Source organism: Lissotriton helveticus, chromosome 2_1 (genome assembly GCF_964261635.1).
Source record: "Lissotriton helveticus chromosome 2_1, aLisHel1.1, whole genome shotgun sequence".
Classification (NCBI taxonomy): domain Eukaryota; kingdom Metazoa; phylum Chordata; class Amphibia; order Caudata; family Salamandridae; genus Lissotriton; species Lissotriton helveticus.
The window spans coordinates 473,512,838-473,536,025 of record NC_136059.1 but is presented as its reverse complement, the minus strand read 5'-3'; the positions used below and the strand labels follow the sequence as shown (position 1 = coordinate 473,536,025).

Sequence of the window (23,188 nt, the reverse complement as noted above, 5' to 3'; positions counted from 1 at the left end):
GACCTCTCTTAAATCCCATCTTGTACCCGGTTGTATGTGTGACCTTTCAAATATCTCAAGCGAGTGTGCAGTATGCACCCAGGTAAATTAGTGCCCTCACCACATTTCTTGGATATATTTGTTGGGTCCTCACCCACGGGTACTACCTGTGGCCTGCTTCATCATTGGACCCACATCACCTAATTTGAGTGGGTGGGCTCTACGCATTCGTAAGTGGAGCACTTAGGAGGTAAAAGGCAAGGGATTTTGTGAGTGAGTTAAAATTGCCTCATAGTGCTTAAAATTATGATTCAATTAGTAAGGTCTAGGGCAAGATTAAAAACAATTAGATGTTATCAGGATCTAATGGTCCTTTACATCAAAAGGAGGAAATGTTCCAGCCATATCACTACCCCTGGGGGTCAGTTGGTTTTCTTCAGGACCAAGTTTTTTCTCTATTTTAAATCCTTGTGTGGTGTGGTTGAGCTTTCAAACCATTTTGATGCATTCATAACAATTGTAAGAAAGCATGCTCATCAAAATACAGACCATACTTACGACGCTTTCCTTGATATGGTCATAGCTGAAAGGGAGAATAGGTGTCATAGTCATGAACTTATAATGCACTCCATTTTTAATGTTCTATCACTGAGGCACAATATCCCTTTAAAGTGTGGTAGAGCATGCAAATACATGTGAGTCGCCCCGCAATCCGTCATCTGAATTCTCAAGGCCACAAATATACACAATTAAAAGGCACAAAAGATAAATGAAGAAGTAAAATTGAAACCAAACTTAAAACTCACAGTGTACAGCATAGTGGTGATAATGACAGTCTACCTACATAGTCTATATACTAATAAGGCTTCATAGGGTATTGCGGGATGGGCAGTCTCTCTAGTCTAATCCTAGGAAAAGAAAAATAAGTAGTTTACTTAGCAGGAGGATCTGTGGAAGGGTCCTACTGAGCGTGTGGGTCCAGGAGTTAAGGCACTTGCTTCGTCAAGGGATCGTGTCTGTGATGCGACCTGCATCTATCCCTGCACCCATGCATCTTAGCTTGCCTCAAGCATAATGGTGTTTAAAAGGGCTCAGCAGCTGAAGTCACGTGACCAGCATGCTCCCTGATCACGTGATTCACTTGTGCACCCTATGTAGTTTTGAGAAGCCAGAGTTCAATTTTATATGTAGATCATCTGACGCTGTTGTAGCAGAAAAAAGAAAAGAAGAATGATTAAATGCTCAATCCAGGAATAGGGCTCAGGGGCTAAGGATGGTAATTCCGCCCTCAATTCTGTGCGGTGACGACTTCATGTGGACGTTTCAGCTACCCGTCAGAGCAGGAAAGCTGGAAGTTGTAGTCCCCAGTAGGGCAGTAGACCCAAAGAATATATCCAAGAAATGTGACGGCAGCACTAATTTACCTGGGTTTACCTGGGTGCTTACCGCACACTCGATTGAGATATTTGAATGGTCACGCTTACAACCGGGTAAAAGACAGGATTTAAGAGAGTTGGGCCCCTCACAAATACAACAGAAAACTCTGACAGGACAGAACACAAGTCATCAACACCCAAACACAATATACACGCACTACATTGAAAGCAAAAGAGTTCTATATGATTTCTTTCTAGGAAAAGACATCTTAATCCCAGTATCCAAGTGAGATTCTACTAGCATGCATACAAGGAGATTATCCAGGAAATGGAACATAATCATGCACTCTGTTAACATTACCCACTGTAGAACCTCTGATATTCAATAGATTCTCCACCTCTGACAATCTACCAGGGTTTCACCAAATTAACTCTCCCATTCTTAGCAAATTGAAGAAAGTTGCTAGAGAATGCTATTGCCAAGTCAGGCTTTTAAAACTATACCCCACCCTACCCCATGCACACTAGTTCCTTTTTTCAGAATCATGCATGGCTCCTCCTAGCTTCAGCTACTTTCTGTTTTGAACTTTCCATCAGAACCTTTAAGTCCCACGCCCGGTGTATGCTCTTGCCCAATCAGTTCTTACAACTAATAGTCGCTTTGTTTTTGTTAGTAACAGCATGAATTCATTGGTAGAATACAGAGTACTGAGAGAAGGAACAACACGGTGTGAACAAGAATATACCATACAAATATGTTCCATAGAATCCATTCACCACACATGCAGAGAACAGGGCTGACACCTTTAATTAGCCTTTTGGCATGGAGACAGTACAGTGGTGCCTTCTAAAAAGTAGCTTCGTTTCAGCAAACAAAAAACGAACCCAAGTGTCATACTAGAAAACAATTGGGAAATCCTTCTGAGAGAAGGTAAATAGAACATTTAATCACACTTCTAGTCACCAAAGTTTACCTTCCACCATTTGGACTGTTAACCTACAATTACAATGGCTTATTCGTACTACCAGAATAAGACGTGACCTGGCCCCAGAAAATCCATGACTGTTGTGCATCATGGCTCCTTCAGTGCTAGACCTGGATAAAGCGGAGACTGGGGTCCCCAGAGATGTTTATCATGGAGGCAAGAGACACAACATTTTGTATCTGAAACGTGCATGTGAGTGGAATTCAGGGTACCCTTCCTCATTCATGATGCAAAGCTTCAAAAAGAACCTACATAAGAGCATATTGCGGGCATCCACTACATTGCTGATCTGATGTTGTTTCTTACAAAAGCATGAAGCTGCTGTCAGCGGCATTGATCTGTGTGCTGTGGGATCTACACGCAGGGCATGAGCTCTAGGTATGCGCTACTCCCAGCCCCTCGTGATGGAAGGCTATGCACAGAAGGCTGTAAGTGCAAGATATCACTGTGAATTTCTAAGGGGCCCATGGACATGGCCTGTGTGCATATAAAGTAAAGTTCAAATTTCATTCATGAAACATCAAAATGTATATATTTTAATATCAATATTGTTAGACAGGACCGCCTAATGGTGGTCCTCCCCAAAATGTGTTGCCTTTTCTCCTCCTATTTTACTGGAATTTGTTTTTGTTGACTTTAGGACTGAGTGCACTTTACCACTGCTAACCAGTGCTAAAGTGCTTGTGCTACCTCCTTTAAACAAGGTAAAACAACTGGCTTACACTCAATTGGCACGTTTAGTTTACTTATAAGTCCCAAGTAAAGTGGTTTTACACAGCAGCGGTCCATGCAGGTAAGCGCGGTGGGTGAGGGGGGGGGGGTTTGTCGGCAGACGACAGAATAGGATTCAATTATTTTTCCCTATTCCGGTGTCTGTCTACTTCCCCCATCCCCTCCCGCCCCGGCCCATGGTGCTTACCTGCTCTGACCGCCGCAGGTTCGACATGTACTCGGACTGTCAATTAAATGCTACTGGTGGGCATGTAGCACTTAATGTGCCACCAACTCAAGTAGCTCTTTTAAAACATTTCTCAGGGTTGCAATTGCAGCCTGTGAGTGCAGTTTTGAACTGGTATTTTGACCTGGCAAAGAAAATCTTTTGCTAGGCCGAAATCCTCAATTTAAATATAAATACGTCATTCCTACTCAACTTCAAAAATAGCACCAGGGAATTTGATAAATCGGGTCCTTGTAGTCGCTGTTTCCAGTGTCATTTCTTTCATATATCATGGTCAGCTTCAAGTACTTCTCTGTCTCCTGTTTGCCTCTTATTTCTTTCCCTTCTCTTGCTTGTCTCGACCTCTGGGATTGTCTTCCAGGACAATGTTCCTTTGATATTTCATTGCTGTTTTCTCTGTTGGGTTCCTGAGTAAGGATAGTAAAAGCTTCCTCCCTCGTACTCACTGAGTGTTGTTTATCATTCATACAAATGACATACGGAAAAGGTATCCCCATCTTTAAGGGGTTTGCTTAGTTAGTAAATAATCAATTGCATCTTCTAGAGAGCTCGTCCTTGCTAGTGTAGACTTCTCAATGTCATGAAACAGAGAGACTGAAGCATACCTACAGATGATCAGCTCCACCCTCCTCACAGAATATCCTCTCTGACCTTGAAAAAGTGGAGTTGGATAAATAAATCCAGCGTCAGCTTATTTTCCTTTGGAAATTCACATAGACTCTGTGGGTGCAGATACAGATTTTGCAAAATCTTTTGACAGAGTTGTCATTTATTTGAACTCCTAGGTTCATAAACTGATATCCCCTTTCATGGATGGGACCTCCATACCTACATTATCTACAGCCTCAGCTAGCACCTCTTTGAGTTGCGATACTGGGAGCCCCCCATATTAGGTGATTGTTTTGGGGTTGATAGCATATCCTTAATGCCGGGGTCCGTTTTGATTTTGGTGCATGTTAAATCGATAGTACCATTCACTGCTTATGATTGCCTTAACTAAAGTGAAAAAGACCCACTTAGTGCTTTTACTCAATCGCGAGGGAATAGGCAAAACAGCATTACAGCAAATCATGACCTCGCCCCATATCAGCCAGGGTTGGAATGTCCCTGTCAAATACTGCTGGTAATGTGAGTTACTGTGCACTCCTGTCCTGTGCCAGCCAGCATATCTTCACCATTCCAGCCCAGCTGGCCACAATAATCCTCTAGTTGCACCTTCTATTTTGTTGAGGGGGGTCTCAGAACCTGTGTGTGCCACATGTGGAAGCTGTGTAGCGTGGCCACCTCTCCTCCATCTCTCTCCTTCGTTGCCTCTAGGTGACGGAAAGCGAGTCTCATAGCCTTCATATGCAGACTTCCCGACCCTTCAATTCCCCGACCTTCTCCTCTTGGTTGAACATCAGCGGTGGTGATCACTGCACCAGGAGGACGGACGTGTCCCTCCGCTGCTCCATCTGTGACGTCATCCCGCCCAGTCTCTCCTCTGTCACTGAGGCTCCATGGCAGCCATCTGTTATTTTCATGCACCACATCAGACACTGCACCATCAGATCCCCTCCATCCTCCTGAATACAGGCGAGGCTTTGCTTCACCATGCAGCGACTCTGCACCTGATGCAAACTACCAGCTTCAGACACTCATTTCCTTGGGGGAAGCTGCCGTAGCCCAAGAACTCAGCATAGCCACGTCAATCCCATAGAGGCCACTTTTATCTCCAGAGATGGCCCCCCACAGCAGCTCCATCACAGAATGCAGGTGATCTGTGCATTGCATGAGGTGAACATGTGATCTACTCCTGCCAAGAAATCAGGCAGTTTGTGCCTCCAGGACGTCCTTGTCAGATGATGAAGTGGACTCAGGCCGTATGTAATCTGGGAAAGACTTCATTGACTAGGATGGAGCCACAAATACCCACCGCCACTAAGTCATGCTCCAGCAGCCTCTGTCCCAAATATTTCAACATAGGCTTTCATAATCACACTTATACCCATGGACCTGCCTTGGGGACGTAGCGCTGGACATCACTACCCTGCTGGTTTTAGTCTGAATGGAGCTGCATCCTCCATTACTGGTATCTTTTTTGCACACACCTGCTGGTCTTCTTTTAATTCTGAATGAGTCCAATCAGGGAGCTTAACTGGAGGATGATGAAGGAAAAAGGCCTATGGATGTATCTGCCAGAACTGGGCATCACTTTCAGACATACTTAACCCCTTGCATGCAGCCGCGATTCTGCGCCTGTGCAGCAAGATCGCAAGTGGGCGGGTTCATAATGGCCCCCAGTCGTCATCAGCACACGAGCGCCGTAGTGCATGACAGCTGGGGGCCGTCATCAGCATGCAAGGGGTTAAACCAGTCCAAAGAAAATTTAGTGACAGACATAAACATTTCCTGCTGTCAAGTTAGAAACACAAACAAGCAGAAACCTCTGTAACTCAGTCCTGATCTCTCGGGTAATGTAAAGACAAACAAATAGGCCCAATGGCAGTTTGGCGGAACGAGCCTTCCATGAACATAGAAGGAAGAGGTTCAAGTTGAACTTTTTGGGAAAAAAAAGATTAGACTAGTAGTCATGTGCCTTACTATAGCGATCACAGTTAGAGTAGACAGGTATTTGCTTATCTTCACTAGACTAAGAGGGAGAGAACATCAGAACTAGGAAAATATAACTTTACTGTTAATAAAGATGTCAGATTCACATTTATTCATGCTGAAAAACGAACAAAGTAATCTACCAAAATATCAGCTCACCTCAGAAGACGTCAGAGTACGTATACAGAATGTTCTCAGATAGTGACTAATTCTTCATCCTACTCCTGAATGAAGTAAGGCGCAAACTACAAAAGCACAAATTTGATTGCCAGTCACTGTGAACTTTCTATAAAATCAACTCAGAGGTCCTTGGAGATTTTAACATTTACGAAACCTGTCAGCATTAGCACAACATATAGATGAGTTGCATTTAAAAAACAGAAGGGATGGATCTTTTACAGCTGTAGACAGACCCCCAAAAAACCTATTTGAGTTAAAACGTGGAGTTTGGTGGGGTTCAATTTATGGTCTGATTAAAAAAAAAAAAAAATCCCTGCTGGCCAAAATCATTGTTGCCGACAATGTTGTTTCGACGTCTGTATATAATCTTGACATTTTCCTTGGAATTATCCCCGGCTATGCGTCTCTTCATTCCCCTCGGGCCTCTCCTCTGAGACTGGGAAGCACATGGTATATTATACAGATTAGAGTGGAACAAAATTGAATTTCACCCACTTTGAATGTTGTTGGGACAGACTGTACCCTGTATGGGAATGCACATTTTGCAACCCCTGCTCCGAAGTAACCCAGTAAATGTGCATATTTCTCTTTTACCCTATTGGACACACAAAACAGGCATGGCTGCAAGCTGTGGCCTCGGCAATCCTGAAAGTTGGGAGCCCAGGGCCTGCTTTGTGGTCGGGAGGGGCACACCAAGTGTACCTCATAGCTGACCATATATATATCTATATGTATATGTATATATATTTATATATATGTATGTATATCTATTTGAGTATATGCTTGACCGGGTTCGTAGGAATGCATGGCACTTGGTACAGCATAGCATAAAACAGAGATTGGGGCTCAGCTTCTAAAGACAAGGACATGTATTGCTGGCTTTGCTGGGTTGAGGGAACACCCCCAGATACTGACATGAAGAAAAATGGAGACAAGACTCCTTTAGAAGTGGAGACAAGGCTCCTTTAGAAGTGCAGCAGTGCTCATTTGGTTGAGGGCTTGCGGATGACATCTTGGAGCACAGCCATCAGTGCTGGGCAAGAGGTGATGGGTCAGAAGTCTCTTTTTCATGAGAAAGATATTCTTTCAGGCAGGGTCTGCTGTCTCCAAGTGATAACCCCAAAACGGCTGCTGACAGTCAAGTGCAGAGCTTCATAATTGATCATGCTACTGTTGTGGGTGCTTTGGATGGAGAAGGTCTTCGTAACTATCCGTTAAGAAGAGCTACACTAGAGATAAAGATGGTCTGCGCCATCGCGTTAGAATATTCATAGGAGAGGAGCCGCCTGAATCCAGGCGTTCGGCAGTGGGATCCACATACTCTCAATGTTTCTTTATTGACCATTGTAAGAGGTACGGCATAGAGTACTCGAAGAAATCCAGAGTTCCGGGGCTTGTGTCTGGGTCTGGGGCATTTGAAGGGACTGGCCATGGGTCATAGAACCATCCGTCCTAATAATTTGCTTTTTATATGAATGGATGTTTTTCTCTTACTACTCGTTAGTGCCATTTTTAAAATGTTCTATGTGTGCGCTACTGATTTAATCTTGCTTTTTCATGGCATCAGCTAATGCTAACTATCGCTCGAGCTTCTCAAACTCAGAGGCTTGCATAATTATTATTCACTGTGCCCTTGCAGCTAAATTGTGCCCCTGGAGCATGAATCCCACTGGTGTAAAAGGGAAAATATTGCTGTGAAATGTTACCATATGATGTATACTTTGTTTTTAAACAAAGCATTTGATTAATTCTGCACACCATCCCTTCCTTAGATGGCTCATAAATAATACATTGTAAATGCATTAAAGTGCCTCTACCTGCAAAGTGTTTTCACCATAGTCAGAAAACTACACTAACTGGGTTACATAGACTTAGCAAGTGTGCCACCACTCTGCTGGGGCAACGGAGGCCCCAATTGCGCCAACCCTGTGGCAGACTGCTGCCCTATTTTTAGTTAAACATCGCTGTGCTGTTTGAAGTATGGTAAGCCTGCTTCCACCAACCACCCATCATATGCTGCAGTTACACTTTTCTCCCTCAGTGGGATTGGTATGCCCAGACGTGGGTCCCTTGCTCACTGTGCCACTGGATTCAAGCTAGCCTGGCTGATGAGGGGTGATATACTCTGAAACCGGTCTCAGGATGCTTGTTTCTGGTCCAGAGAGGACCTGGCTTGGCAGTTCGGTCTTGTCTTTTCCCATGAGGCACAGGGTCAAGACTGATTTTCATATGGCTGGGTCCAAACTGGGGCGGCATAGTGGGCAAAGAACAATGGATTTAACCAAAATCTCTTGACTGGGGGAGAGAGTTTGAATCATTCAGCATTCGGTCCATCATTTGTTGCAGTTACACTTTCCACCAACTGGGCGGCAGAAATGAATGCCAGGAGGGCTGCAACTTTTATGACAGGTAAAGATTTTTCTCTCTGAGATTTTCCCTGCTCCAGTCTCCCATGCATCCAATAGTGGATCCAGGCAAGGAACGTTGCATCGGGGGGAGGTTTGCCAATAGGGTGGTCCTCCAGATGCAGTGTAGCCAGTGGCCCTGTCGATTACCGACCTTCTACCACTGCAGGGGCAGGGGAACTGCAGGTTTGTTGGAACAGGAGTCTTCTTTGTTTGCTATGGGGCTCATTTTTTTATCTGATAGCATTGTGGGACGATGGACTACTCTACTGTGACCTAGGCTAAACAGAGAACTCTACAAATGGCGCCGAATCCACATATAAATCTTACCAGCTTAGTATAATTGGAGTCCTGGCAGAAGCTGAAAGACGGATAATGAAAAGTGGTTCTGGTTTAAGTGTTGTTTTTGTTGTTTGAGTGATGCTCTTTCCTCATTTCTCAAATAATAATTTGTCATCGCCCTTCCATCTTCTTTACTTTTAATAGGTGCTCTAGTCTTCGCTAAAAGATAATTATAACATTCAATTACAAAGGATAACAATACAGGGGGTGTAACTAAAGCAGGCTTGTCAAGAAGTGTTTCGAAATGGCGTTATTATAACAATATTTTTCCCAGATCAAGATGAAAATCCACAGTAAAAAATTTCAGAGTATGTTACAAATGAATAGCAAAAGAGAAAGGTTACATACACAATAAATATACACTTCTATCTTGTTCTTTATAGTTGAATCCTATCCTATACATTATACTTTTTATATATTTACCTGGTTGGTCAAATCAGGTATTACACATCATAACTAAATCAGTATTATTGAACATAGTAAAACCTGGGTTATTACAGGAAAATTTGGTCAAGTAATCAAGAAATTTGAGAATTCCTGCCCTAGCACAGTATGTAGCAGGAGGTCTACTTTTCTGGGCTATATTTTGCACCTACCTTAAGGCGCTTTCAAAACTGAGATTTTGTCTTAAATATGTTTTCTAAATTCTGATCTAGGAATTGTTCCAATCATTCATTACATGTTGGGTAAGGGTATTTATATATGCCTGATTTGAGTCATGAGTAACTCATATAAGGATTTTTTGGCCCAAGCGCGGCTCACCACTGACAAGCTTCCAAGAGTCCAGCATTGAAGAACGCTGAGCTCGGCAAACTTTGCGTCTTCAATCAACTGCAGACGCTATCATCTATACACTCAGCAGAATGTCCGCTGTCCATCATCCCTGTTATGCAGCGTGTTCCCAAGGTGCCTTCACTGGATATCCAGTGCCACCACTTGGAACATGCACCACCCTGAATCAGTGGTGACGTAAGATCTTCATATAAAGCTGCAGCAGCTGTTTTGATATTCAAAGTTCATGCAGCTCCGAGTTCGAGTTAATATGGCATCTCTTCTTACTCTAAGTCATGGGAGGTGAGCCACATTCAGTATCGCCCTGAGAACTATGCCCCAACAAACATATGGATTGCTAAATCCTTCGTCTCCATGACAGCACAGTGGTACAAACCTCTGCCCCACTCAGAATTGGCTTGTGCTATTACATTTTACAGATACCCCTTTTGAATCTCACCATTGGCGAATAAACAGTCAAGCAAAGAAATCTGTGCTTTTAATAAATCAATGACTTATTCATAAAAAAATTGCAGGTGTTAATACCACTTGCTTTAGTTAATATTTTGCCGCTCTAGTGCGAATATTTAGCAACTGCTAATTTGAGATTTCAATTACCTATGAATATAGGTTGCCTTTTACCCTTCCCCAATCGCCTGTTTCAGCATATTTACTGATTTCTTGTAAAGAAATACACCACCTTCAACCACTCCGTATGCCATTTGGGTTTAAAGAAAACATTGTAAGATGGTATTGAAAACATTTAAATGAATATGTAATGTAAAATGATCAAATGCTTTTGTTTGACTGCAGTAGTTGAATGTTAACACCTCATATTTTTATCTTTATCTTGCAAAAGTGCATTTCGAACCTAGGCTAAGATGTACTGTAACATTTTTGCGGACGCAAACTGTCCGAATTGCTGTTTGGGACAAGAAAAACGTGCTTTGCTATGTACTTATTCCATTTTAGGAGTCAGTAAATTGTTCCTGCCTCCTAAAACAGATTTGTAACCCCATACTGATTCATTATTTGGAAAAGGCGTGCCATAGACATGTTGGTGTGCTAACATCCTTGAACAAGTCTGAGTGTATCATTGCTCTGAGCTCGCATCCTACCTGGACCAAAATATAAATTAGGTTCTAAGTATACATCATTCTGAAAGATTTCTAGACTGCTTGTTTGGAGTGAAAGGGGTATATTCTTTATAATTTAAGAAGCTGCTCTTTTGGGCCTCTTTGTTATTTGTAATTTTTGGAAAAAAGGTGCTGAACTCAGTGTCCAGCACCTGCATCATTGTCTCTAACCAGCAGCCCCTGTTGGCTGATAATTGAGACAGGGGTCCATTCACACCATTCTGCATAACCCCCCTGCCATACAAGAGGCAGGTGAAATTGGACATTTTGGGGGAAATTATGCAAAATTATACATTGTGCGGAATTATATTGTACAGTATCTTGTGTGAAAATTGAATATTATTGCATACTTAGCATACAAAGTTAATTCGAGGCGCTGTAGAGGAAAAAATGTCTCTCAACTGCATTGTAACTGCAAGACTTTTTTGCTCGAACTAGTGTCCCACTGGCAAAAAGAACACACAATTGTCGCCCACAAAATAATTTTATGTGAAATTTACATAACACGAAAATCATAAAAGTCACAAGCGTAAACATGTTTTTGCCCAGGCCTAATACATACCATGACAGATGGCCTCACTATCTTCAGAGCCTGATAAAGGTGCCCACCAAAGTCGAAATAGCGTTTCCCAAATATTTTAAAGACAGAACAGGAGTCTAGTTGCTGAGGACTATTGGAATGTGCAGCTGCAACACCTTACTTTGGTAATAAAGGGACATCCAAGACTTCCATGGAGTCTTCAATCACTGAAAACACTTGCGTTATAACAAGTTTTCGTCAAACACTGAGGCTGAGCACAGTGTTCGGCTTAATTCACTTCATGATTTGAAACATAAGATAAGGGAGTTCCTGGCAATAGCACAGGTGAGCCGTACAGCACAAGGTATGTCTGAAACATAAGATAGAAGAGTTCCAGGTAAAGGTTCAGGCGAGCCATACAACACATAAGGTATGGCTAAAACATAAGATAAAAAAGTTCCGTTTTAGAGGGTCCTCGCCACCCAACCTGGGCACAACATGGCAGATTATTTTTATTCGTGTGCTGATAAAAATGAGAATCATTTAGAACATAAGTGCTGCAGTTATTAAGCGGGAATACATACATTGGCAGGGTGCATAGACATTTTGAAGAAGTATTGTAATGAAAGAGACAGGAAAAAGTAACAGTGCAACATGAAGAAATATCCGTGTTTGCCTGAATCAGTCATTATGTGTGGAAGCTGGTGCGGGGGAGACTCCGCCTCTGTTGAGCTCACCTGCTAGTGCTTGTGATACAGTTCAGGTGAGAGGAGGGATCGGTGTGTGTCAACTGTGGTTAGTTTCAAGATAGAGGGAATGGGGTTGGATCTTGAAAACTGAAGATATCCTTGATGTCCTGCAGTGGAGGGTGTGTCTCTTGCAATACAAGTCACCATGACCCGCCCATTACGTAGCCAGCAATTTCACATTCACTCTCATGCTCTAGCAATACTTCATGACACTCACAGGGTATATGTAATAGAAAAACGAAAAGAACAATTGATGGACAGAATGCTGAACAATGTCATACATTCACCCCAGTACAGTGATCTGGGCATAAATCCATCGTTGTTTTGCTCACCATGCCATTCCAGTTTGTACCCAATCATATGCAAATTAGTCTTGACAGTCCAGCCTGAACTGCCAGTCCAGGCCCTCCCTGGACTGGAAACAAGCATCCTAAGACCAGTTTCGGGCTTTCAGCCCACATCAGCAGGATAGCTTGACTCCAGTGGCATGGAGAGCATGGGACACACATCTGAGCGTGCCCAGATCAGTTGACTGGGGGTGAGTGCTTGCAATGTTCAACACTCTGTCCATCATCCCCTTTGGTTTTGCTTTGTTCGCCCGAAGTTGGCAGGGTATGCCCAGACGTGGGTCCCTTGCTCACTTTGCCACTGGATTCAAGCTAGCCTGGCTGATGACGGCTGATTAGCCAGAAACCGGTCCCAGGATCCTTGTTTTCAGTCCAGGGAAGACTTGGCAGTTCGGGCTGGACTGTTCCCATGAGGCACAGGGTCAGACTGATTTGCATAGGGCCATGTCTGAACTGGGGTGGTGGAGTGAGCTAAAGAATGATGATGGATTAAACCCAGATCAGTTGACTTGGGGTGAGTGCCTGCAATGTTCAACACTCCGTCCATCATCCTCTTTGGTTTTGCTTTGTATATGTAATAGAAGCCTAATTTGAAAACACTATAGTGGAATTACTTTGTACTGTTCAATAAGCATATGTAGCGGTATTACCCCACTCACAGTGGAGGCACAACTGCAGAGCAGAAACTGGTTTCTTGATACATATTCAATCATCAGAGGTTGCGACAAACACAACGTACCTCAAGGGTGCTGCTATCAGTCATGGAGTTGCTTGGTTGGAGATTGTCTCTCCAGGGCTAGCCAGTGGTGTGATGTGATTTTCGTAATGTTTTTAACTCGGGACTTCTGAGCCCTTATGTTTACCTTATGCCTTCTCCTAATGCATACTGGGTGGCAGATTTGTTACACTTTGTGCTGGTCTTCCACCACAAAACTGACACAAACCTGGTGCAAACTCTTATATTGCGACTTGATGTCCAACACAAATCTGGATTTGAGTTGGAAAGTAGCCTAAAGTAGCACAAAGTAGCAATGGGCACTATGTTGTACTACTATGCATCAAGGGGCTGTTCCATGGGTGGTATATAGGTGTTCCCATGCAACTACCCATGGACTTTGATGCCAAGCCCAATCTACTAAAAACATAGACAGAATTTTGTATCGAAATTCATGCCTCTTTGAGGCAGGCGGAAAGTTTGAGAAAAGGTCTCTTTTCTCGAATTTTTTTTAACTTTGCCTGTGTGTTGTAGTATATTCCATACATACAAAGTGGAAATATGTGCTAAACTACGTCAAATAAAAATATTTTGTACTGGAAGGATACTAATCCAGTACAAAAGTCATGCTTGACATCACTCCTTATAGCGCTAAGGTTTGTGAGTTGGCATAAGGGTTGGCATAAGGGTGTGCCAGTGCAGTGGAAGAGAGAACAGCACCATTTCCTAATAGATGTGCTTTTTTTTCCCTTTCACGACAATCAGTGCATCAGATTTTCTTGCTGTGCAGTGCTGCATGAAAGCTTAATAAATTTGCCCCAAAGTATCTCACATTCAATGAAAATTTATTTGTAGAAGATGCCATTGGGCTGTTGAACAAACTTTACAATAAATACCATGCAGCCAGACCCCCTTGGGATTACAACTCTCCATCACAAGGCTGCACGAATTCACCCATATGCACGGGTTGCAATTTAATTACAAAAAAACAAAAATTGTCTGCTTTGCACCACGGCCAGGGCGGCAAAAGTTCAAATGGCACATTGAGGGAAATATGATAGAACAAAGCCCCCCTTACAAGTACCTGGGAGTGCTGGTCGACGCAAGATGGACATTAAAAGATCAACGACTGCACAGAAAAGCTCAGGCCAAAAAATTATGCTTTGCTTTAAATCTAATAAAAACAAAACTGAAATGTCCTTCCAATTCACATCTGTTGAAGGTGATCGCAGCAAAGATTTTGCCATCGATCACGTACGGCTCAGAACTATTCAGAGGCAAAGACGTAAACTTTCTGAATCTCCAACAGTCAGAGCTGTTCAAATACATCTTTCAAATTCCGAAGTTCGCTTCACAAGCGCAAGTACGCCTTGAATGTGGGCTATTAAATTAGCACCAACCCAGACAAGCGGCAATACTAAAAATCTGCTGGAAATTAAGAGCAGCTCAAGAGGACACGCTGATGGGTCTCTGCTGGACCGAAATAAACAAACAAACAAAAGGAAAAGACGCATGGAAAGCAAAACTTGAAGAAGGTCTGTCAAATCTCAATATGCAAGAGGCCTGGAACACCGGTCACACCTTTGCGACCTTCAAAAAAGCAGCCAATGGTGCGGCAAAACTAAAATCTTGGATTGCTGACAAAGCTGTTCTTTGAAAAAACATGGCTGGATGGTACTTGCAACATACGAGAGGTGTGTCCCGCAACCATACTTAGTTAACTACATAACACCATCTACACAACAGATGCTCCTACGAGTACGGCTGGGAACTTACATCTCAAAAGACCAGACCCCTGAATGGAAGCAAACGTGGCCGACATCACTCTGCAGACTCTGTGGGCATGCAGAAGAAACTTTGATTCATCTTCTGTGCATTTGCCCATCCCTCACAAACCTGAGACGTTACTATCTCTTGCATATATTTCGCTCATTTCAAGTCAGAACATGTCGGCCGGCAGTCATGTTAGCATTGAACAGCCAGCAGCTGCAGACAGCCTGTAGGGCCACCAGATTTCTTCAGAAGGCGAGCCTCCTAATAATGAAAACTGAAAAAATGGCGAACAATGGTACCAAACCAAAGGATTGAGGATAACAAAAGACTCTGATTTCAGCCAATGTTAAATTGTTTTATTTTTTTCGGATTTCCCTTTTAAAAAGAAGGAGGAAGAAAAGAAAAGGAAAAAAAAGAAAAAAAGGAGAAAAAAAAACAGGATCTCACAGAGTAAATGTAGGTTTTTTATTTTTTTTATTTTAATGATTTTATGTAATATTCTCTTTGCAAATTTTGTAAAGGTTTTAATTAACCTCATACAATAAATATTTACTTACTTACTTACCATGAGTATGTAGAGTAGAGCGTTGATACCCAACCCAGAATGAATACACCACAAAATCATACAACATTGCAAAGCATTGAAAACAGATGAAGTATACCTTTTAATGAAGAGGTATCATAGTTGTCAGGAGAGTGAGAGTGCTTACTGACATCTCAGGTTTGAGTACACCTAATCGAATCAATTCATAGGACAATCTCATATAGTTATGTGACACTTCAGCTCATGAATATTGGAATAATCACTGCTCCTATCTGTGCGGCCCAGACCTTTCATAACTGTTGCTTAGCCTGTATTTGTACTGTACTTACTTCACCTCTAATTTGCACTGTGCCCTTGGCAGCATTGTCAATTACGCCCAGTGTCCTATGTAACTTGATGCATTTTTATTTGCGGCTGGTGTAAAAGATCATGCAGGAGATATGGATATATGACTTGAATGGATCGTAAGTGATCTTCATTGCCAGTCTTTTTATGGCCTCCCAGCATCCATTGTATCTACTGGTATTAGTCAATCGATAACTCTAGGTGATGGGGTGTCTGCAGACTCCTCATTTGTTATGGTGTCGGCACACATTCTGCAAGACTTGCAGTGCCATGGACTTTAGCATGCTCGCTGGGTATTCCGTCACTGTGTAATTTTGGTCTAATCTGCAGTCACTGATCAGACGCCTCCATCTCAACATATCGCCTCGTATAATGTTTTACCTTGTAGTGGTTTCTCAGGCTTGATCTGAGTACCGGTCCAGTTCTTATGAGTCTTCATCCATTTTGACTACACTCTCAGTTTTTGATGTTTGTGATAGTTCTGTGGTTTATCACATAGACTCCTTGGCTTGTGGCTTGGCCATGTTTGTGGACACACTGTTTTTATTACTATGTCTGCCCTACTTCTGAGTGATGGGTTAATCTTGAAGGGTTGTGGTCGAACTTGTGGCAGGCAAATATGCTCATTTGTTGTGCAGTATTGCAGTCTTTGGGTATTGATGGTTAAAGGGCCTGGAGGTATTTTTAGCCGGGGCCATGGTGCTTCTGCTTTTGACTCTTTCAATAACTTTGATGTGCTTGTTGATGGGAGACAGGTCTGGGCTAGGGCATCTAGTAGATGTTGTTGTCAAGCGCAGCCCTCATCAGGGTCCTTGAGGTCAGTCTGGGCACTTCAGCACAAATTATCGATGACATTTTTCAAGTTGACTGGATGGATTTGGCTTGTATGCTTGTTTCTCTGGAGTATATTTTTATGAGGTTGTTAATGCAAACCTCTGCTTTGTTTTCAGTTTCTATGTTGTAATAACCGTGAACCAAACTCTGCAGTCAAAATGGCAGTTATCCTGAAATATTTTGCTTGGGGGGCGGTTGTGGTGCAGGTTGAACAGCCTCCTACTGCTTTGTCCGGACAGACTATTCTTGATACTTGGACCTATGACTTCATCTCTGCTGCTGCTGCTGTCAGACAAGTCCACTTCTTGAAGTTAAGCTGCTGTATCGCTCTGTTCAGAGTTTTGATTGTTGTAGGCAGACTACTAGGAAAGCAGAAGGCCAGCTATTACAAAGCAGTATTGCACAAAAGTGCTTGCAGATGTACTCTGTTGTGTGTTTCTTTTTTTTAATGGAACTGTTATTTAAATGCAGTGCTGTCTGCTTCCTTGCGAATTTCTGTTCCCCATCTCTACTTAATAAAGAGTGCTACCTTCACCACCCGTCTGGGCAGCACAGCCAGTCCCTGGTACTGCAGGGAACTACTTTGTGTGTGGATGTGCTCCTTGTGAAAGGACAGAATGCTGTCAGTCACGGAGAAGTTAGCCAATGGAGAAAGTGGTCTGACCCATTGCCCGGGCTGTTTGCTGTAATGGGTGCAGCTTCAGGTCCTCTCAATGGTGGAGAAGCGTCACCCCACTGCCTGGCTCAGAGCCAACAAGTGTAAAATAAAACGATGTTCTTGCATTATTTTATTTTCATTTTGCCAGCTCTTAGCCTGCGCTGTAGGGAGGTGGCAGGGCCGAGACATGGGAGGGGGGAGGAAGAGTGCTACGTGCACTCCACTTGGCCCCACTTCCTAAGTGCTCATGTGTGTTTGGTTGGCCGTCTCAGGCCAACCAAAGCACACATGCGCACTTAGGTTTCTCCAGCCTGGCTGCATTGAACAGCCAGGCAGGAGAAACCCCCACAGACTCCCTGGCCTGAGCGGAGCATCTTTCTAGCCAGCTCAGGCCAATCCCTTTCCTGCTCTGCAACACGGGGATCGGGCGAGAGTCTGTCCCAGGGGCTACTGGGACCAGGAAGAGGAGAGGCGGCGCAACGTGACGCTGGAGGCCCCCAGCTGCTCCAAGTACGTTGACATTTTTTGTTTATTATTTGTGTAAATTTCTAACACCCTTTCCCCCTGGCGTGTGATCCCCTTCCCCACGCTCCCTCCACCCACCCTCCACCCACGTCACCACCCTTTATTTGTGGTAGCCGCCACTAAATGGGTGGAACATGTGAATGACACAATAATAGACTAATGGATTAAAAGGGATGGTCAAAAGCCCTTATTAGTAAGTATATCATATGTAAAACTTTAATAAAAACAAAAGGTGTTGGCTAACGAAAGATCTAAAATATAACCAGTCCCCAGAGATGCATGTTTTTTCACATCAGAACACCCTGGCTTTTACATTTTCCAGCTAATAAAGGAATATTTCAGGATCTTTTCTAGATTTGTACAGTTAATCATTTCATGTGCCCCGCCGCTCATTACGCTGAGTTAAAGAACATGTAAAAAACAGACGGTGAACAATGCAACACATTGGTTGGACCCTGTGAATATGTTGCCATCTCTGTATAGGGAGAACCAGCGTCCTACTGTCAGCATCCTCTTATCTCTAAGTAGTACCATAGTGGACCTCTGCAGATCATTCCATGCCCACAATAAAGCAAGAGTGGGGACACTTCATGCCAGCAGGCGATGGTGTTTACTGAGCGGTAGAAAAAGGGTGTTTACGCCTAATGTGAGAGGGAAGGTTTCCTGGCAATATTCTTTTGAAACACGTGTTGTGCCATGTTGGTGATGTTTAAAGAACTTAATACAACCCCTGATTCACCTCAATGTTGGTGCCTCTTTAAATATATATGTTTGTGCTGATGATTGACGTGTGTCAGTCAGATGGTGCGAGGAAGAGGCAGTGCCTCATTGCCTAGCAGAGGCAGCCTGGCTTGTTTGGTGTTGTGGCTGCAATTATCACCACTGAAAGTGTTAGCTAATGAAGGCTGCATTAGTCTGAGGCAGACAGAGGGTTCCCCGGGTCTCTTCATTCACTTGAAACAGTTCCTCACCTCACACTTTATCAGGGAAGGAAACAGACGCATCCCAGAGGCCTTTGCTCACTCCTCACTGGTTCGTTTCCCGATAAGAGAGGAACACAGTGTTACTTTAAGCACACAAACAATGTTGCATCTTTTCCACACGTCATGCCCTCCTGGGTGTGATTAGTGCGCAGACAGAGGCTTTTTTCCGCGGCTTTCATGTCATCCATGGCACCCATTGCTCCCATTTGCTAGGCGTGATGATGGGTTGAGGGCACAGTGGTACAGAGTGACATATATCAGGAATAATTGACCACTAACTCGTGCAATTTCAATGACAATGGATTTATTTGTGATTTTCTTATTTTGGGAAGAAAAGGGTTGGGTAAATTGCCGTGCTGCTAGAATGACTCACTTTGTGCTTGCTCAGAAAAAGCTCACTGTAGTAACAACTTCAGAGCCGGCGGTAGCAGGTGAGTATGACTATTTCAGGAAATAGAAACGCAGTAGTGGCGTAGCCTGTCAGCTTCCCAGCCTACTGCCACTCACGGCACAAATGACCCCCACATTCCATTACAAAACCTGAAAAAAACATAACATGACTATATTAATACAACAGAAAATAAAATTAAAATAAGAACAACCTCAAACGTATCCAAGTGCAAAATAAAAACATAAATACATCTTCATCGGAGCCTAAAGGCAGGTTCCTTTTTTCAAAGAACCTCCATAAAGCTGCAACACCACCTGATGGACAGATTCCTTTTCCGATTACTTCTGTGAACAGATATACCATCCTAATCCTCTTGCTCAACTCTTTCAGAAACCCTACATCCATCCAACACTGGTCTTTTCAAATCAATCACATAATCCTTCATATGATCTATAACAGGATTCCTGACCTTCGCTACCTTCTCAGCATCCCACCAATTCCCCCTGTTAACTCTAACAGCATTACTACAACCTCTATCAACAACCATTGGTGCAGTAAATTTCATTTTGCCTTTCTTTTTTGTGAACAGGCATCATCACACAGCATCGCCAACTCTAGATGATGTGAATATACTCTCTTCATGCATCAAAACACTCCTTTTGTTTAACTTATACTTCCTGCACACTCTTGTCTGACCAAACCGTCAACATCTTCTACTACATCATGTTTGACCCATTTGGACATCCACCCGTGACAGATTTTAGAAGATGGTTTATGCCCTCTCAATAATTCAAAAGGAGGAATCTTGGTAGTGGAATGCGAAGTAGCACGACAACATTATAGCAGGGACTATATACAGGGGCGTAGCTTGGCCCGCAAGATTGGGGGGGTGTAAATTTCAGATTTTCCAACAATCATGCTGGCACATAATGTTAAAATAAGTAATAAAGAGTATGAAAGGGGCCTAAGGGGCAGTGGAAAAGGAGAGGAGTATTAAATGAGAGAAACAATATTTTGTAAAATAATGAAAACATTTTAGACTTCCAAAACAGATAGAGGGAGATTGTTTGTGCATTTTTGTGTATGTGTCTATACAGATTCCTTGTGAAATCCGACAGACACCTCACCTTACCGCTGAAAGCCCCCGCACCCAACTATTTAACAGAAACTACATTTATTAGGGGGGGTGTAACACCCCCGAAGCTCGCCCCTGACCATATAGCATTAGTTAAAACTCACTTATTTGCATTCGCCCATTTTCCTAAGATGTGATTCATTTGTTGAACTAAGCCATTGGCTGTGGGTGATAAAGTGAGCTTTTAAGATGTTTGCCACCACCTTGCTGGAGAAATACTTGACATTTCTCACTTATAAATTTAACACCATCCTCAGAAACCAAAAAGGATGGAAACCACCTCCCTTAAAAATACATCTTTAAGAAAGTCAATAGCATTTCTTGAATTGGATTCCCAAGAAAATGGACTTGAGGCCGATTTGAGCAGTAGTGGATCAAGACTAATGAACATCGTGAATTGAATGGTAAGGAATTAAAAGCATCCCTCTAGATCAATGCCTACTTTTTTTGTATGGTTTTGAAGGTAATTCAATGGGATGCAAAGGTGGTTTTCGCATTTTTAGACCTTTCTCATAACTATTACAATAAAACATTTTCTTTCACGTTCATCAATATGACAATCCATACTAAGCCACTGGAATATTTCATGCACCCTGCTAAACGCAGTGTTCTTCCTAAATGTCCTTCATGCGCACCATATTTATTCCTTTTTCTTAGACAATCAGAAAACACAAACTTCTCTCCCCGCATAAGCATACCATCTTCCACCGAAAACTGTGTTGAAACTTTAATAAAACCGGCCCAGCATGTCCTGGTCAGCTTTTCAGGAAACTGCCACTCACCAGCACAAATGAATCCCTGCATTCAATTATAGGATCTGACATCATAACTCTTAGAATACTACAGACACTGTTATATGTTATGTTATGTTATATGTTTATTTGTAGCGCGCGCTGTTAGTCGAAACTGTCCTGGCGCGATGAAAAGGTCATGGTGTCAGCTAGAGCAAGGGAAAGCTTACATAGTCTGCATAAATAAGTGAGTTTTTAGCAATGTTTTAAAGCTAGCAAGATTTGACGTTCATATAACATTTTTCAAAGAGTCAAAATGGTACTTTCCGGAAACAAAATGTTACTATTCACTGTAGTTGGCATTTAAAAAATACGATATGGAGTGCAATGTGAAATCCTAAGGCTACCTAAATGTATTGAAATTAATTGTGTTTTAAGGCAAGTTGGTTCGTCCTAGCCAGCCTCAAATTTTGATTTGGCCCCACATTCAGCATTTGATTTCAGATCTTAAGTTTGGGATGGTTTCCTCCTGCACTGGTTCTTTGGGGTGTCCTAGGACTTCCATTCTTATTTAGCAAAGGGTTCATTCAGAGAGCACAGTAGCTGTTCAGCACCTCCAAAGTGGCGCAAGTTTAGTGTGCCTCGCACTAGCCAGTTAGCTTGTGCATCTGAGTTGGTAAAATGATGCATGGGCAAAGATATTCCTACATTTTAAATGAGGGATCTCCTTATAGGCATTGCACAGAGTCGTACATGCACCCATGCAATGAGTATTACAGGCGGGGCCACGCGAGCATATGCATCACCTTCCATAATACCGAGGTGTCCAAGAGGTACATAAAGCAAATGCCAGCATCTGTTGTGATTCCTAAACTTACTCTTATTTACCCTCTGATCTACCCCATCACCAGGTCTGATGTTTCTGGGTGGCCGTCATCCATGTTAGATACTGTCCATAATGTGTGGCTTAATTCGTCCTCCAACCTGCGTCCTACCTTGGCATGAGCCACCATTAAAATTTAATACCCGGCAAAACATTTGATATTGCCCACAAAGCAAGAAAGATGCCTAGGCTGCTTTTCAGCCACTGCATGGGACACGCCACATTTAAAGCTTAAATATTTTACTGGTCTTCCCCTTTCACACTAATGCTGCCCTTCAGCCCCCGACAAACACCTTAAAATGTTAAGTATCAACCTCCCTCTCGCTCCCTGCCTGACCCCATCCCTCCCTCACCGGATGCCTAAAGTGGCCAGTCAGTCCAGTGGCAGACCTCCCAGCATTAATGCTCAGTTCCCACTCCTTCCTCCGTCCACTTCTAATCGTCCACATTGACAGGCCCATTGCCTAATCCAGCCAGAGAAGAACAAAAAGTGTTGGACAGAATTCTTGTGTTAACCTTACTCGCTGCCAACTACCTTCTCAGCGCTGTATTCCATTGTCTCACTGTGCTGTGGGGGGCCCCAACCAAAACCAAATCAGTTCTGGCCACATTCCGAAAGAAGAGCCCACGTTTAGCTGATAGGCCATATCATCACAACTTCACAAACATTTCACCTCTTAACTTGTAGTACAATAGGGACTCAACTAGCACCTCACCTGTGAGGTGTAGTTTGAGTCCCTGTTATGTCGCAAGTTACAGATCCAAATCTCAGCACACCCTTCCTGCTGAGGACAGCATTGCATTCAAGTTGTTTCTGCTCACTATGCTGTTACTGAGACTATGCGTTACTCATGGCTTAAGAATTACCAAAGTCAGACACAGAAAAGTAACCAGCATTGCCATAGCCAATAGGTCTCGCCTTTGGGACCTTATAAGAATTTAGCCATGCAGCACATTATCCGAGGTGCTACAACATCTACTGATACTTCACATGCCACTGGTAAAGGGCCATACGCACCAAAGGTTGGTCTTCCGTGCTGTTTAATGAAAATATGATAAAGTCTCTTCAAAATTCAAAAAAGTTTATTGCTTTATCAAAGAAGCTTTGACACTAATAGGCACATTATTGAACTTGAGGGTGTTTGGGTTTTTCAAAATCGCACTTTACGTGACGAGCTGGGCTCGTCTTGAGCGTGCGAGGAGGCTACCTCATGACGAGCCCAGCTCGTCATCAGCGTCGAAGGGGTTAAGCATTGTGCGTTGAACCTTATGCAATGGGGTTGCATCTGTTATCATGCAAGTGCCACAAGCAAGGCTCAGGGAGGCTATG

The 23,188-nt window shown here is 43.0% G+C and overlaps 1 protein-coding gene across 2 annotated transcripts in view; it reads left to right on the top strand.

The window, feature by feature from the left end:
* The window catches only part of PDE4D (phosphodiesterase 4D), a 1,494,598-nt gene that overhangs the window by 1,134,681 nt on the left and 336,729 nt on the right, over nt 1-23,188 (top strand). The gene's annotated exons all lie outside the window — the stretch shown is intronic.